Source organism: Cervus canadensis, chromosome 27, assembly GCF_019320065.1.
Source record: "Cervus canadensis isolate Bull #8, Minnesota chromosome 27, ASM1932006v1, whole genome shotgun sequence".
NCBI classification, from domain to species: domain Eukaryota; kingdom Metazoa; phylum Chordata; class Mammalia; order Artiodactyla; family Cervidae; genus Cervus; species Cervus canadensis.
The window spans coordinates 42511481-42530284 of NC_057412.1; the positions used below are offsets into that span (position 1 = coordinate 42511481).

The following is an 18804-nucleotide window of genomic DNA, read 5'->3' on the forward strand; positions in this document are numbered from 1 at the left end:
CCTCTCCAGCATTTATTGCTTGTAGACTTTTGGATAGCAGCCATCCTGACTGGCGTGTAATGGTACCTCATTGTGGTTTTGACTTGCATTTCTCTAATAATGAGTGATGTTGAGCGTCTTTTCATGTGTTTGTTAGCCATCTGTATGTCTTCTTTGGAGAAACGTCTGTTTAGTTCTTTGCCCCATTTTTTGATTGGGTCATTTATTTTTCTGGAATTGAGCTGCAGGAATTGCTTGTATATTTTTGAGATTAATCCTTTGTCTGTTTCTTCATTTGCTATTATTTTCTCCCAATCTGAGGGCTGTCTTTTCACCTTACTTATAGTTTCCTTTGTAGTGCAAAAGCTTTTAAGTTTCATTAGGTCCATTTGTTTAGTTTTGCTTTTATTTCCAATATTCTGGGAGGTGGGTCATAGAGGATCCTGCTGTGATTTATGTCGGAGAGTGTTTTGCCTATGTTCTCCTCTAGGAGTTTTATAGTTTCTGGTCTTACATTTAGATCTTTAATCCATTTTGAGTTTATTTTTGTGTATGGTGTTAGAAAGTGTTCTAGTTTCATTCTTTTACAAGTGGTTGACCAGTTATCCCAGCACCACTTGTTAAAGAGGTTGTCTTTTTTCCATTGTATATCCTTGCCTCCTTTTTTGAAGATAAGGTGTCCATAGGTACATGGATTTATCTCTGGTCTTTCTATTCTGTTCCATTGATCTATATTTCTGTCTTTGTGCCAGTACCATACTGTCTTGATGATTGTGGCTTCGTAGTAGAGCCTGAAGTCAGGCAGGTTGATTCCTCCAGTTCCATTCTTCTGAATATCTTTAGAGGATATCTTCAGTAGGTGTTTCAGATGTCATGTCCAAGGCACTTGGTATATTTAATATCAGAAGTTTTAGAGATGAGTCATTGAAATTATCATGTGTACTCTCAAATTTAGACTCATGTCAGCACATGTCAAAATTATGTCAAAAGTTCTGTGTTCTAACCCTCCAGTTCCCTTTCCCGTTGGATCTAAACCCTGGTCTTGGTGGTCGTAAAAGGGGGAATAGTAGTACTGAAACTGCTTGTAGTGTGTGCTGCATTGCATGTGGGATAGTTTCAGACAAGGTTGAAAAAAAAAAAAAAGTTCTGTGTTCTAAAGGTCGTTTCAAGTCTTGCTTGCTTTATGAACATTATAGTTTCCCCCTACCAAATCTACTTGGCTTTTCTTCCATTAGTAGTTTGCAGAATTGACTGAGTTCTTGGTTAGTTCCTGATTGATTTTAACTAATCACGTGTCTCCTCCCTCTTAGAAATGATTGGTCAGCAGCCTTGGCCTAAGCCAATCAACCCTTTGCTTCCTTTGGTATCAATTATTAGCTTAGGGCTAAGCATATGACTTAAGTTGTCCCAATCAGTCTGAAAGAAAAAGTATTTCTTTGATAACTTGGAAAAGGTGCTTTCTTCCTTCTGGTAGACATGGATAGAAAAGCATATAGCCATTATTGCTACTGACAACTTCTTGGAACCATAAAGAAAGCCGACCTTAGGATGAAGTGAACAGTACAGATAGTAGCATGAAATGTAGGAAGAGCTTTGATAACATGTGAGGCTTTGAGTCCGTTGCTCTAAAGTCTACTGTGCCTCTGGACTCCCCTGGTGTTAGCCAAAGCTCATGGTTAGAACCGTTTTTATTCTTCACGCCCGTTGGAGTGAGTCTTTTTTTAAGTGTAAAGGTTTTGTGTTTTCTTTTTCAATTGTGTGTAACATAGGCAAAATTATGTCAACGAAATGTTATTTTAAGGAATTGCACATGTTGTGAATCCTTCCACAGCCAATCACATTAGCTCCTCCAAACTTTGAGTCATAATCCTCAACAGATCTTTAGAAAATGACTTGCTTAATCTACCATTGCCATGTCTGTCCACAATTCTTTTAGCTGGGTTTCTTTGATCTCTACTTGGATATGGAACTACTTAAAACATTCCCCCTCCTACCCCTGTAATCTTTAAGATCTAATTTCTTCAAGCAGTGTATACTTTAGATGCATGTTTAGGGTCAGAGTAGACAGATATGTCTGGTTCTCAATTGCAGACACATAAGTTGAAATCAAATTCACTCCTAAGCTATCATATCTTAGAATAGTACAGATCATTGGGATGTGCCAGTTTGTAAGATAAAATTTCTGACTATTAGGTATGTCATAGTATTAGCTGCTCTGTCTGTGGTTCTTTACCACAGATCTAACACATACTTCTGTGAGTAAAGAGAACCACATATCTATGCTATGAGGTGTTTCCATTGATGTGGATCTTCAAAAAAGCCTCCCTGCTCAGACTTAACTCATGTAAGGCTTTTTGATACTTGCAGCTAAAAGCATCCCAGCAGACACACCCAAGGATGTGGCTCAGTCATGTGTCAGGAGATTGTTTCCCAGTCATAGGTGGTGGATCTTATTTCCTTACTCTGATCATACTGTGTTGTTTTTGATGTGAAGTCCATTAACTGGAGGCAAATAATACTATGAAAATTTATTTATTTAATGTGGGTTTAGGAGTTACTATGTAGTAGACCCTTAAACTACCACATAATCTTTGAAGGTGGTTATTTCCTCACTAATCTGGTGGTTCTCAAATAGTCCCCCAAAGACCTGACTTCTGGTTTCATCCCAAACATGCTTAGAAACTGTTACTGCTTTCCTCGCAGTAAGAAGAAAATCTGAACAAACCGGAAATCAATAACTCTTCTTAGATCCATAGAGAATTGAGGTGACAGGGCAAATTGCCACCTAGAAAACTGGAGAGACAAGTGAATACAGAGAATCACAGCTCACCAGGAGCACAAGCCTGCTGAAGCCAATTATGGCAGGAACATTTACACAGTAATTGAGAAACTTCTAGAGGCTGATTGTGGACAAGTTTGAAAGTTAAAAACTCCTGGGGACCCAGTCTTAGGGGGAACCCTCACCCTTCCATGACATTTACCTGTAGGGACCCCACCAAGTTCTCACAGTGAAGATCAGAGAAAAACCCCTTTGTGTTTTGGGTAGAGCGAAAGTCACAGTTTAGAAATGTGCCCAGAGTGTCCTCCAAAGCAAAGGCTTACCCCCCCAGGAAAATAGCTTTTTCAGAGTGTCATCTAACATGGAATGGGGCAGTTAGATAGAGAGCTGAGTACCCCTCCCCCCCAACCCATAGCCTTTCTGTCTCACATAAGAGTAGCAAAAAGATTAAGAAACACTTCTGAAAGTCACAGTTTGGGGGGTCAGGCTCATTAAAAATGGAGTGTTAGTCATAAGGTATAGAATGCTTCCTTCCCAGAACCTTAGCACCAAATCAATGGGGGTCCTGTATAGTAACAGTAAATTATAACCGACAGAACTGAAAGACACTGACTCTTTCTGAAGAGGAGATTCTAGGGAAACTCAAAAGAAGACAGGGGAGAAAAAGTAAGTTCACTAGAAGAACCCTCTGACACTTATAGGCAGCCATAGCGGACGTTATGCACAGCCTGACTCCTAGTCAGATAAGCCTAAAACCTCACACTAAAGGCCCCAGTTCCCATTACCCAATACATCATGTTTGGCTTTCAATAAAAAATTACAAGGCATGCCGAAAGGCACAAAACAGATCATCCTCTTTTCCGCAAGTAAAACAGACCAAAGAGTTAAAACAAGCATCAGAACCAGACTCAGAAATTTGGAATTGAATTGCAGTCCCAGGAGGAGCAGCATCTGTTTCCCATGTTAGAACTACTGATTTTTGGATCCTCCCCTAAATGTGTTGGATCAGAAACTCTGGGTTGAGGACCCCAGCAGCCTGTTCTTATAATCAGCCCTCCAGGGGACAGTGCTTGAAGACCACTGCAGGAAGCATATCAAGCAGATGTGGAATTTGTAAACTCTTGTGTTTCTTTAGATTCTCAGAAATAGAATAGGAAAATTTTTGCTATGCTAATAGCAAGGTGATTCAAAACATAAAGAATCCACTAAAGACATTGCTTATAACTTTGACTTTCAGTTTTGCCAAGTGACGTTGTTGCTAATGAATTGTTTTGGATGACTGTATGCAGTTTAGAGTTCCCCCAGCTGTGTGTTTTTGTGATACTTACTACCTGACCTGGGAGCCTAACTGCCAGTGGACAGCCAGGCAGAGGGAGTTTAAATCTGGATAAGGGGCACAGGATCTTGGGGGAATTTTCAGGGCAGGATTATCACACCCTGAGGCCTCAGAAGCTTTAGGTAAAAAATAACTATGGTTGGTTTTTTTATGAAGTGGGTTTAGGAAAAAGGAGAGGGTGTTAATGTGTGTCCTTCTAAAGGAGGATTATGCTTTTATCTAGCTTTTGGCTAATTCAGTGCTCAGCTGCCCTCAGGCATGATCAGAGTTCTGCAGTCCCTTGAGAGTCAGTTGTTAAGCCTAATGTTCATCACTTTGAACTTCCCTGAGACTCTGATGTCAAAGGTCTGCTTTTAGGTCTTTGATCACGGTTTTTCGTCTTAGGTCACCTCTTATGTGGTCATATATTGCTGCATTCCTGCTCACATACTGGGAGTCTGTCTCTTCTTGGTGCCTGCTGCTAAATGATGATAAATGTTTTCTGTCTAGCCCAAAAAAGAGGATCATAACTTGCTATTACTTATAGAGGCCTCCTATTTTAACACTGGAGAAAAGTAAAGCCTACAGAGGTATGGTAATGTTACTCCATTCATTCATGTGTTCAAAAATACCTATTGAGCACCTACTATGTGCCAGGCACTGTTTAATAATAATGACAAAAACCGGACTAGAATAAAGACATCATAATTCCTATGCCTTACAAATAGCTGAAAAAGAAAAGAAGTGAAAAGAAAAGAAGCGAAAAGCAAGGAGCAAAGGAAAGATATATCCATCTGAATGCAGAGTTCCAAAGGATGGCAAGGACAGAGAAGAAAGCCTACCTCAGTGATCACTGCAAAGAAATGGAGGAAAACAACAGAATGGGAAAGACTAGAGATCTCTTCAAGAAAATTAGAGATACCAAGGGGACATTTCATACAAAGATGGGCACAATAAAGGACAGAAATGGTATGGACCTAACAGAAGCAGAAGATATTAAGAAAAGGTGGCAAGAATACACAGAAGAACTATGCAAAAAAGATCTTAATACCCAGATAACCATGATGGTGTGATCACTCACCTAGAGCCAGACATCCTGGAGTGCAAAGTCGAGTGGGCCTTAGGAAGCATCACGTGAACAAAGCTAGTGGTGGTGATGAAATTCCAGCTGAGCTATTTCAAATCCTAAAAGATAATGCTGTTAAAGTGCTGCACTCAATATGCCAGCAAATTTGGAAAACTCAGCAGTGGCCACAGGACTGGAAAAGGTCAGTTTTCATTTCAGTCCAACTCTCACATCCACACATGATTACTGGAAAAACCATAGCTTGACTAGATGGACCTTTGTTGGCAAAGTAATGTCTCTGCTTTTTAATATGCTGTCTAGGTTGGTCATAACTTTTCTTCCAAGGAGCAAACCTCTTTTAATTTCATGGCTGCAGTCACCATCTGCAGTGATTTTGCAGTCCCCCAAAAATAAAGTCTGCCTTTGTTTCCACTGTTTCCCCATCTACTTGTCATGAAGTGATGGGACCAGATGTCACGATCTTAGTTTTCTGAATGTTGAGTTTTAAGCCAACTTTTTCACTGTCCTCTTTCACTTTCATCAACAGACTCTTTAGTTCTTCTTCACTTTCTGCCATAAAGGTGATATCATCTGTATATCTGAGGTTATTGATATTTCTCCTGGCAATCTTGATTCCAGCTTGTGCTTCATTCAGCCCAGCATGTCTCATGATGTACTCTGCATATAAGTTAAATAAGCAGGGTGACTGTGTGCAGGTCAAAAAGCACCAGTTAAAACCATACATGGAACAAGAAACTGGTTCAAAATTGGTAAAGGAGTACATCAAGGCTGTATGTTGTCACCCTGCTTATTCAAGTTATGTGTGGTAGAACATGTGAAATGCCAGCCTGGATGAAGCACAAGCTGGAGTCAAGATTGCTAGCAGAAATATCAGTAATCTCAGATATGCAGATGGCACCACCCTTATGCGTATAAGCAAAGAGGAACTAAAGAGCCTCTTGATGAAAGTGAAAAAGGAGAGTGAAAATGCTGGCTTAAAACTCAACATTCAAAAAAACAGATCATGACATCCAGTCCCATCATTTCATGGTAAATAGATGGGAAAACAATGGAAGCAGTGACAGACTATTTTCTTGGGCTCCAAAATCACTGCAGATGGTGACTGCATGAAATTAGAAGACGCTTGCTCCTTGGAAGAAGAGCTATGGCAAATCTAGACAACACATTAAAAAGCAGAGATGTTACTTTGCCAACAAAGGTCCATATAGTCAAAGATATGGTTTTTCCAGTTGTCATGTATGGACGTGAGACTTGGACCATAAAGAAAGCTGAGCAGCAAAGAATTGATGCTTTTGAACTGTGGTGTTGGAGAAGACTCTTGAGAGTCCTTTGGACTGCAAAGGGATCAAACCAGTCAATCCTAAAGGGAATCAGTCCTGAATATTCATTGGAAGGACTAATGCTGAAGCTGAAGCTCCAATACTTGGGCCACCTGATGTGAAGAACTGACTCATTTGAAAAGACCCTGATGCTGGGAAAGATTGAAGGCAGGAGGAGAAGGGGACGACAGAGGATGAGGTGGTTGGATGTCATCACTGACTCAGTGGACATGAGTTTGAACAAGCTCTGGGAGGTGGTGAAGGGCAGGAAAGCTTAGCATGCTGTAGTCCATGGGGTTGCAAAGAGTTGGACATGACTGAATGACTGAACAACAACAACGATTAAAATAATATCTTGGGAGAGATTTGACGGACACTGTATTTTAAAACTAGGACAGACCACTCAGCAAAGGTAAAAGTATAAGAGAGAATTTATAGAACCTGAAAACCCCTACATGATTGTTGAAATAAATGTGACAGTACAACTGATGATGCAGAAGGCAATAGTTTCATTTCCCCAAACCACCTTCATATTTATGGACTAGAAAAGTCTCTCTGGGGCAAATATTTATTCTGGAAAGTGCCACTTGAATAGACAGAATTAACTTATTGCCCAAGTGAAAAAGGACAATACAAGGTTCTTTGGCTTAAAAAAATGTTGCTGTTAATCTGACTTTGGATTGCTGCATTGATTACTGGAGAGGAGATAGGAATTTTTCCTAAAGAAGAAAAAATTACCTAAGAGGAAAGCTCAACTCTTTCCCTTTTGAGGCTCAATCTTGTTAACACAACTCTGACATACCAGGTCTTTGAAAAGTCCAGTGACATAAATGTCTCCAATGTCCCCATGAAGGAACATGCTGTGGGAGAAGGTAGAATTGAACAGGTGAGCAAAGTGGAAGATTGACTTGGGGAGACTTGGCTATGGGATATAATTCAGTGAAGACCAGAAATATATATAAACCCAACCATTCTGGCAATTTGGTTATGGAAGCAAGTAATCATTAAACTTGAATGTGAGCTGACTTATATTCTTGGAATTTAAGTCTAGTGCATCAGTGAAACTTGTGCAGGGAACTGTCCCTCTGCAGGCATAACTGCAGGGATGGACAAGGTGAAAGAACAGTTTTCAAAAGTGTTTTTGTGGGTCAGTGACAGAAGAAATAGTATTAGCAGACTCACCACACTTAAGTTTTCTCTGTCTGCTGATTGTCAAAAGAACTAAGACCTTGGACTGCAGCAAACTCTAGATTCTCATGAAATTTAGGGAGAAGGGCTACTTCAAGAAAGAGTTAGAGAAATGCCAGCTAAAGAGCAATTGAAAAGAAAAAAGTAACTAAATTCATACTCCTCAATGCTGAAGTAAGTCACACAAATTACCTAAAAATCTCAATTAAAAAGAAAAATAAACTTGAATAGTAGAATAGAAATGGTTGAATGCCAAATCAGTCCCATGCATGATCAACCCAAGAAGTTTTCTCACAATGTTGCACAGAAAGAGATTAAAAAAATGAGGAATAAACTTGGAAGAAAGGATGTCTTTTAAAGAAAGGATGTTTTAAAAAGACAGAAAATGAGCAGTGTTGGCAAGAATGTGGAAAAGCTGGTATCCTTGCACATTGCTGATGGGAATGTTAAATGGTGGAGCTGCTGTGAAAAATGGTATGGCAATTCCTAAAAAAAAAAAAGTAAACATACAATTACCTTCTGATCTAGAGATTCCATTTCTGGGTATATATTCAAAAGCATTGAAAGCAAAAACTTGAACAGATAGTTGTATATTCATGTTCATGGCAATATTAGTTACAAATAACACAGTATACACAGTCCACACATCCACAGATGGATAAATGAAATGTGGCATATATATAGAGAGTATTATTAAGTCTTAAAAAGTAAGGAAATTCTGACATAATATGCAAAGTGGATGAACTTGAGGATATCATATTAAGTGAAATAAGCCAGTTACAGATAGATAAATACTGCATGATTCCACTTATATTATGTGCCCATAGTAGTCAAATGCATAGAGATGAAAAGTAGAATGGTGCTTTCCAGGGGCTAGGGGTATGGGATAGTGGGGAATTAGTGTTAAATGGGTACAAAGTTTTAGCTAGGGAAGGAAAAAAATCTAGAGATGGATGGTGGTGATGGCTGAAGGAAGGAGAGAGACTCTGCAGAGGGCTGAAGAATGTGGGCCTGTGTCTGATTCCTGATGTCACCACTGGTTAGCTATGTGCCTGAGGGCAAGTTACTTAAGTCACTCTGTACTATCTCTTAGTTTCCTTATCTGTAAGATATGGATAATAATAGTAACTGCCTCATAGAATTGTTTGAGGATTTTATTATTAATGAGAATTGTATATAGAAATAATATGTCTATGGTCTAATTTGGCTTCCCTTATAGCTCAGTTGGTAAAGAATCTGCCTGCAATGCAGGAGACCTGGGTTCGATTCCTGGGTTGGGAAGATTCCCTGGAGAAGGAAATGGTTGCCTGGAGAATCCCATGGTCTAATTTGGAAACATGTATTAAAATTTAAAATGTATTTACTCTTTGATACTGTTCATGGGGTTCTCAAGGCAAGAATACTGAAGTGGCTTGCCATTTCCTTCTCCAGTGAACCATGTTTTGTCAGAACTCTCCAGCATGACCCATCCATCTTGAGTGGCTCTACACAGCATGGCTCACAGTTTCATCTGAGTTAAACAAGGCTATGGTCTATGTGATCAGATTGGTTGGTTTTCTGTGATTGTGGTTTTCAGTCTGTCTGCTCTCTGATGGAGAAGGATAAGAGGCTTATGGAAGCTTCCTGATGGGAGAGGCTGACTGAGGGGGAAACTGGGCCTTATTCTGATGGGAGGGACCATGCTCAGTAAATCTTTAATCCAATTTTCTGTTGGAGGGTGGGGCTGTGTTCCCTCCCTGTTATTTGATCTGAGGCCAAACTATTGTGGAGGTAATGAAGGTAATGGCGGCCTCCTTCAGAAGGTCCCATTCACACACTGCTACACTCGGTGCCCCCCACCCTGCAGCAGGCCACCGCTGACCCACACCTTCGCCAGAGACTCCTGGACACTCAGGGGCAGGTCCGGGTCGGTCTCTTGTGGGGTCACTGCTCCTTTCTCCTGGGTCCTGGTGCACAAGGTTCTGTTTATGCCTTCCCAGAGTCTGTTTCCCCAGTCCTGTGTGAGTTCTCGTGGCTCTATGTTGGGTTAATGGCAACCTCCAAGAGGGCTTATGCCATACCCAGGTCTGCTGCACCCAGAGCCTCTGCCCCCGCAGCAGGCCACTGCTGACCCATACCGCCTCAGGAGACACCCAAACACAGTTCTGTCGCAGTCTCTGTGGGGTCTTTGGGTCCTGGTGCACACAAATTATGTTTGAGCAAAGAGTTGTACACGACTGAGTGACTGAGCTGAACTGAACTCTTTGATAAGGAATTCCACTTTCCTGCAGAGTCAATGTTCAATAAAAACTGGGTGGCTAGTTAAAAAAAAAGGACATAGAGTACAGAACAACAATAAAACAAAACAAAAAACCCCCAGCACCTTGGAGAATGAGTGGAGCTGTGGAGAAAGACTGGTTAAAGAGGCCTTCTGATCGCCAGCTACAAGAGGCTCAAAAAAAGACAGGGCCGTAACTCCTGCGGTGGACGCAGTCCATGTGTCCCTGCACACTTGGCGCCACCAGAGTCTCCACAAGCCAAGTAGCTGCACCAGTTTCACGCTCAGCTCTCACTGGGGCAGAGATGCCACAGGCAAAAAGATTCTTACGGCTATGCGTGCAGGGTCACTTCAGTCGTGTCTGACTCTTTGCGACCCTGTGGACTGTGGCCTGCCAGGCTTCTCTGTCAGGGAGGGGGCTTCTCCAGGCAAGAATCCTGGACTGTATTGGCCAATACTGACTGCCATACCCTTCTAGAGCACTATACTTCCTGCTGCCCTAGCCGCCAACTCCCCTGGGTACCTGGTGCTGCCGGAACCCCTGCGACCCAAGCAGCTGCCCCACCTCCACACCTGGCCCTCACGGGGGCAAACCCAAGTCCTCCAGGGCAGCCTCAGGAGCAAACCCCAGTGGACGACCCGCCTGTAGATGTGGAAATAAAACCACAATTGAAACCCAGGGGCAGTGTGACTAAGGAAGAAGACCCAAAACCTTCCCACCAGCTGTGCAAGATGCAGATTAAATCCACAGGATCAACTAGGCAGACTCTGTGTCTGTGGAATATATAAAGGGTCATTGAGAGCTCCCACAAAAGAAAACGCATTAGTTCTGATAGCTGTGGTCATTGGAGGCAAGAACACCCAGGAGCAGGACCAGGTTAGAATCTGAGCTGCCCCCACAGCAGGTCCAGAGATCAGCGCAGTGTTGGAGGGCATCCCGGGGAGGTGAGGGAGACTGTGACTCCCAGCGAGGGTGAGGACCCTGACAGCAGTGACTCAAGAAAAACATTTTTTATTCTTATGTTAGACTGGTTGGATTTTTTTTTTTTTCCCTCCACCTCTGTTGTAGTTGTTGATTTTATTGGCACTATGAAATCTAAGCTTTTTATTGTTGTTATAAACCTCTGTCTCTACATTGAGCTTTTGTAGTTCTGTGGAATTTTCCTTTTTTCTTCTCTTTTCTCACTTTAAATTTTTTAAACCTATTATTATATTTTCTACATTTATTCCTTTGTTTGCTTTTCCTTCTGTTCTTTTCCCCTTGCAGTTAGTCTTTAACATACATAAATCTTCTTTATCTACCTCTATTTAATTTTGCATATCTATTCTTTCTTTCTTTTCTTTCTCTCCCTTTCTCTCAACTTATTTGTTAGTCTTATTTTCATTGCTTTATTCCCCAGTTGGGGAATTTAGTTGGTGCTTTAGTTAGTTTTGTTCTGGTAGATATAATTTTTGATTCCCTTTGTTTGTTGTGTCAATCTATTGTATTTTATTTTTGTTGGACTGTTTTGATTTTACTTACGGGTGTACATGTATAGTGTATATTCAGTCACACTTTTTATTGTTGTTATAAACCCCTGCCACTACACTGGGCTTTTGCAGTTCTGTGGAGTTTTCCTAATTTTCTTTTTTCTTTCTTCTTCCATTTTTTATAATTATAATTTTTAATTTTTCTAAACATATTATATTTTTCTACATTTATTCCTTTGTTTGCCCTTCCTACTGTTCTTTTCCGCTTGTGGTTAATCTTTAATGCATATAAATCTTCATCTACATCTATTTAACTTTGCATATCTATTATTTCTTTCTTTCCTTTCCTCTCAACATATTTGTTAGTTTTATCTAGACAACAAACAAAACAAATATACAAACCCATCAGCAGCAGACAGGATTACCACCTCACTCAGCCTTGCCCATCAGAGGAAAAACAAACAAGCAAAGAAACAAAAACTCAGCACAACTCTCACCCTATAGGAAGCTTATACAAACCACTGGACCAAGCTTAGCAGGGCAGAAACCAAAAGGAAGAAAGAGTTCAATCTTCTTCAAGGAAAGAATTCAACTTTCCTTGAAGCCTGGGAAGAGGAGACCTCAAACACAATAAGTTAAAAAAAAATAATGAAAAGGCGGAGAAATACTGCACAAATGAAGGAACAAACTAGACACACGGAAGTCCAAATAAATGAGGAGGAAACAAGCAAACTACCCGAAAAGGATTCAGAATAAAGACAGTGAAAATGATCAAAAACCTTGAAAACACAATGGAGGAAATGCAAGAATCAATTAATAAAGACCTAGAAGAGTTAAAGAATAAGCATACAGAGACAAACAACACAATTACTGAAATTAAAAATACTCTAGAAGGAATCTATAGCAGAATATCTGAAGCAGAAGAATGCATCAGTGAGCTAGAAGGTAAAATGGTAGAAACAATTTCTGAAGAGCAGAAAAAGAATGAAAAGAACTGAGGATAGTCTCAGAGACCTCTGGGACAATATCAAATGCACCAACATTCGAATTATAGGGGTCTCAGAAGAAGAAGAGAAACAGAAAGGGTATGAGAAAAGTTTTGAAGAGATTATGGTTGAAAGTTTCCCAACATGGAAAAGGTACTGGTCAATCAAGTCCATGAGACACAAAGAGTCCCATCCAGGATAAACCCAAGGAGAAACATGCCAAGACATATACTAATCCAACTAACAAAAACTAAGCACAAAGAAAAAAATTAAAAGCAGCAAGGGAGAAGCAGCAAGTAACATACCAGGGAAACCCCATATGCTTAACAGCTGATCTTTTAGCAGAAACTCTGCAGGCCAGAAGGGAATGGCAGGATACAGTTAAAGTACTGAAAGGGAGAAATCTACAGCCAAGATTTCTGTACCCAGCAAGGATCTCATTCAAAATTGATGGAGAAATAAAAGGCTTTTCAGATGAGCAAAAGTTAAGAGAATTCAGTACCACCAAACCAGCTTTACAACAAATGTTAAAGGGATGTATATAGTCAAGAAATACAACAGAAGAAAAAAGATCTACAAAATCAACTCCAAGCAACTAAGAAAATGGCAATAGGAACATATATATTAATTACTTTCAATGTAAATGGATTAAATGCTCCAACCAAAAGACACAGACTGGCTGGATGGATACAAAAACAAGACCCATAAGTACGCTATCTACAAGAAACCCACTTCAGACCTCAAGACACATATAGACTGAAAGTGAGAGGATGGAAAAATATATTCCATGCAAATGGAAAGAAAAAGAAAGGTGGAGTAGCAATCCTCATATCAGACAAAATAGACCTTCAAATAAAGAATATTACAAGAGATAAGGAAGTACACTTCATAGTGATCAAGGGAACTGTCCAAAAGGAAGACATAACAATTGTAAATATGCACCCAACATAGGAGCATGTCAATACGTAAGACAAACACTAACAGACATAAAAGGAGAAATTGACAGTTACACAATAATGCTAGGAGGTTTTAACACCTCACACAAATGGACAGATCATCAAAACAGAAAATTAAAAAAAAAAAAAAAACACAAGTCTTAAATGATACATTAGATGAGATGAATCTCATTGGTATCTTCAGGACATTCCATCCAAATGCAGAAGAATACACCTTCTTCTCAAGTGCACATGGAGCATTTTCCAGGATAGAAAATGTTATGTCACATATTGGGTCACATCCTGAATTATAAATCAAACCTCAGTAAATTTAAGAAAATTGAAATTGTATCAAGCATCTTCTCCGACCACAATGCTATGAGACTAGACATCAATTATAAGAGAAAAATTGTAAGAAACACAAACACATGGTGATTAAACAACACGTTTCTAAATAACCAACAAGTTACTGAAGAAACCAAAAGGGAAATCAGAAAATTTCTAGAAACAAATGACAATGAAAACACAATTCAAAACCTATGGGATGCAGCAAAGGCAGCTCTAAGAGGGAAGTTTATAGCAATAGAATCCTACCCAAGAAACAAGAAAAACATCGAATAGACAACCTAACTTTACACTTTTAAAACAACTTCTTTTCCAAAGAACAAAAAACCCCAAAATTAGTACAAGGAAAGAAATCATAAAGATCCAAGCAGAAATAAATGAAAAAGAAATAAAACAGACAATGCAGAAATACAAAGGGTTATAAGTGACTATTATGAACAACCAAATGGCAATAAAATGGATAACCTGGAAGAAATGGACAGATTCTTAGAAAAGTTCAATCTTCCAAGACTGAACCAGGAAGAAATAGAAATTATGAACAACCCAATTACAAGCATTGAAATTGAAGCTGTGATAAAAAAAAATCTCCCTAAAAACAAAAGCCCGTGACTAGATGACTTCAAAGGAGAATTCTATCAAACATTTAGAGAGGAGCTAATGCCTATCCTTCTAAAACTCTTTCAAAAAATTGCAGAGGAAGGAACACTCCCAAACTCATCCTACGAGGCCACCATCACCCTGATACCAAAACCAGACAAAGACAACACCAAAAAAGAAAACTACATGCCAATATCACTGATATGCGTAGATGCAAAAATCCTCAACAAAATTTTATCCAGCAAAACAGAATTCAGCAACACATCCAAAAGCTCATACACCATGATCAAGTTGGGTTTATTCCAGGAATGCAAGGATTTTTCAATATACACAAATCAGTCAATGTGATATACCATATTAACAAATTGAAAGATAAAAACCACATGATCATCTCAATAGATGCAGAAAAAGCCTTTGACAAAATTCACCACCCATTTATGATTAAAATTCTTCCAAAAATGTGCATAGAAGGAACCTACCTCAACATAGTGAAGGCCATATATTATAAGCTTACTGCAAACATTATTCTCAGTGGTGAAAAATTGAAAGCATTCTCCCTAAGATCAGGAACAAGACAAGGGTGTCCACTTTCACCACTATTATTTAACACAGTTCTGGAAATCTAGCTACAGAAATCAGAGAAGAAAAAGAAATAAAAGGAATGCAGGTCAGAAAAGAAGTAGTAAAGCACTCACTGTTTGCACATGACATGATACTGTACATAGAAAACCGTAAAGATAGTGTCAGAAAATTACTAGAGTTAATCAGCAAATTTAGCAAAGTTGCAGAATACAAATTCAATACACAGAAATCACTTGCATTTCTATATACTATCAATGAAAATCAGAGATTAAGGAATCAATTCCATTCACCATTGCATCAAAAATAATTTAATATCTAGGAATAAATCAACCTAAAGAGACAAAAGAACTGTACACAGAAAATTGTAAGACAGTAATGAAAGAAATGAAAGATGGCAAACAGATGGAGAAATATTCCATGTTCCTGGGTAGGAAGAATCAATATTGTGGAAAACTATACTACCTAACACAATCTACAGATAGATTCAGTGTGATCCCTATCAAATTCAGTTTAGTTCAGTCACTCAGCCGTGTCGGACTCTTTGCCCCATTGATTGCAGCACACCAGGCTTCCCTGTCCATCACGAACTCCCAGAGCTTACTCAAACTCATGTCAGCTGAGTTGGAGACACCATCCAACCATCTCATCCTCTGTTGTCCCCTTCTCCTCCCACCTTCATTCTTTCACAGTATATTTTCCAGTGAGTCAGTTCTTCACATGACGTGACCAAAATATTGGAGCTTCAGCTTCAGCATCAGTCCTTCCCATGAATATTCAGGACTCATGTCCTTTAGGATTGACTGGTTTGGTCTCCTTGCAGTCCAAGGGACTCTCAAGAGTCTTCTCCAACACCACAGTTTGAAAGCATCAATTCTTTGGCATTCAGCTTTCTTTAGAGTCTGACTCTCACATCCATTTATGACTACTGGAAAAACCATATATTTGACTATATGGACCTTTGTTGATAAAGTCTCTGCTTTTTACTATGCTGTCTAGGTTGGTCATAGATTTTCTTCCAAGGAGCAAGTGTCTTTTAATTTCATGGCTCCAGTCACCATCTGCAGTGATTTTGGAGCCCCCAAAATAAACTTATTAAATTACCAATGGCTCTTTTCACAGAACTAGAACAAAAATTTTCACAATTCATATGGAAACACAAAAGACCCTGAGTAGCCAAAGCAGTCTTTAGAAAGAAGAATGGAACTGGTGGAATCAACCTTCCTGACTTCAGATTATACTACAAAGCTACAGTCATCAAGACAGTATGGTACTGGCACAAAAACCAAAATATAGACCAATGGAACAAGATTAATAAATCATTAATGCCAGAAATAAATCCATACACCTATGTGTACCTTATTTTTGACAAAGGAGGCAAGAATATTCCATGGGGCAAAGAGAGCCTCTTCAATAAGTGCTGCTGGGAAAGCTGGACAGCCACAAGTAAAAGAATGAAATTAAAACACTTCCTAACACCATACACAAAGATAAACTCAAAATGGATTAAAGACCTAAATGTAGGACCAGAAACTATAAAACACTTAGAGGAAAACATGGGCAGAACACTCGATGACATAAATCAAAGCAAGATACTCTATGACCCATCTCTTAGAGTAATGGAAATAAATGCAAAAGTAAAGAAGTGGGACCTAATTAAACTTAAATGCTTTTCCACAGTAAAGGAAACTATAAGCAAGGTGAAAAGACAGCCTTCAGAATGGGAGAAAATAATAGCAAATGAAACAACTGACAAAGGATTGATTTCCAAAATATACAAGCAGCTCATACAACTAAATGCCAGAAAAACAAACAACCCAGTCAAAAAGTGGGAAAAGACCTAAATAGACATTTCTCCAAAGAAGACATACATATGGCTAACAAACACATGAAAAGATGCTCAACATCACTCATTATTAGAGAGATGCTGATCAAAACTACAATGAGGTATCACCTCATATTGTTCAGAATGGCCCTCATCAAAAAGTCTACAAACAATAAATGCTGGAGAGGGTGTGGAGAAAAAGGAAGACTCTTGCACTGTTGGTAGGAATGTAAATTGATACAGCCACTATGGAAGATGGTATGGAGATTCCTTAAAAACCTAGGAATAAAACCACCATATGACCCAGCAATCCCACTCATAGGTATATACAGTGCAGAAACCAAAATTGAAAAAGACTCATGTATCCCATTGTTCATTGTGGCACTATTTATAATAGCTAGAACATGGAAGCAACCTAGATGTCCACTGACAGATGAATGGATAAAGAAGTTGTGGTACATATACACAATGGAATATTCAGTTCAGTTCAGTCACTCAGTCATGTCTGCCTCTTTGCGACCCCATGGACTGCAGCATGCCAGGCTTCCCTGTTCATTACCAACTCCTGGAGTTTACTCAAACTCATGTTGATTGAGTCGGTGATGCCATCCAACCATCTCATCCTCTGTCATCCCCTTCTCCTCCTGCCTTCAGTCTTTCCCAGCATCAGGGTCTTTTCAAATGAGTCAGTTCTTCCCATCAGGCATCAGGTGGCCAAATATTGGAACATTACGCAGCCATCAAAAGGAATGCATTTGAGTCAGTTGTTATGAGGTGGATGAAACTGGAACCTATTATACAGAATGAAGTAAGTCAGAAAGAGAAAGATAAATATTGTATTCTAACACGTATATATAGAATCTAGAAAAATAGTACTGACTTTTATCTGCAGGGCAGCAATGGAGAAACAGACATAGAGAATAGACTTATGGACATGGGGAGAGGGGAGGAGAGGGTGAGATGGATGCAAAGAGTAACATAGAAGCTTAGATTACCATGTGTAAAATAGATAACCAACGGGAATTTGCTATATGGCTCAGGAAACTCAAACAGGGGCTCTGTATCAACCTAGGGGGGTGGGATGGGGAGGGAAATGGGAGGGAGGTTCAAAAGGGAGGGGATATATGTACGCCTATGGCTGATTCATGTTGAGTTTTGACAGAAAACAACAAATTTCTGTAAAGCAATTATCCTTCAATAAAAAATAAATTAATTTAAAAAACCACCTTGCACTATCAGGGTCAAATTTATGAAACACTGAAAGAAAGACATAGTCTTATAATGTTTTAGAGATTAAAAAGAGGTGACCTCCTAGAGGAGGAAAATCATAATGATACTAATATTTTGTAACACTTAATGCTAGAAAATATGGAGCAATATCTATAAAATCCTAAGGGATATAAATTTTAGACTCCACTAAGAAAGTTATTATTCAAGTCTTAGGCAAAATAAAGACTTTACAGACACGGGAATTTGAACTTGTTTGGGAAAATAAGTTACTACGGGATGTTCTCTAGCACAATGAGAAAGGAAATAATAGAGAAGACACATGAGTGTTGAATAAAGTAATGAACATGACTTCAATAAGTCTAAATAGTCATAAACTGATCACAAAAGGTAGGTTTGAGTTTAGTGCAGTTTAAGGCAGAGTTCCTAAAACAGAAGCATAAAACATAAGAAGAGCTATGTATTAGTGTAAGTCATTTGAGAGATTCCTGATTTTTAACTTACTGTGTTTAAGGACACATCTAAAGGTTGATGTATTTTAAAAATATAAGCCAAGGACAACTAATTTGAGTGAAAATTAAGCTGGAAAGGGAAAATTGGTTGTATAATTAGTACAAATGTAGTAATCATAACCCCAAGAATATATAGTGAGACAATACGCCACTATTAATGGTTAATTTTATTTGAGGATTTATTGCATGCTAGATACTCTGCCAGGTGGGTACTTTTATCATCACTATTTATATTAATAGATGAGGAAACTGAGGACAAAGAGATGAAGCAATTTACCCAGAGTCATCAGCTAGCAAGGGGCAAAGCCAGGCGATCTCACTTCACAGCCATACTATTAATCACTACCCTAAATATTGTGTCCTTGACGCATTACTGGAATATAAATTTCTCAAAAATGACCCCA

The 18804-nt window shown here is 39.1% G+C and overlaps 1 protein-coding gene and 1 non-coding gene across 2 annotated transcripts in view; both read left to right on the top strand.

Moving 5' to 3' along the window:
• ZPLD1 (zona pellucida like domain containing 1) overlaps positions 1–18804 on the top strand; it is a 421436-nt gene that overhangs the window by 201859 nt on the left and 200773 nt on the right. The gene's annotated exons all lie outside the window — the stretch shown is intronic.
• On the top strand, positions 982–1105 carry LOC122429038. The gene has a single exon (XR_006265904.1). It is a non-coding gene; the product is annotated as a small nucleolar RNA SNORA61 (small nucleolar RNA).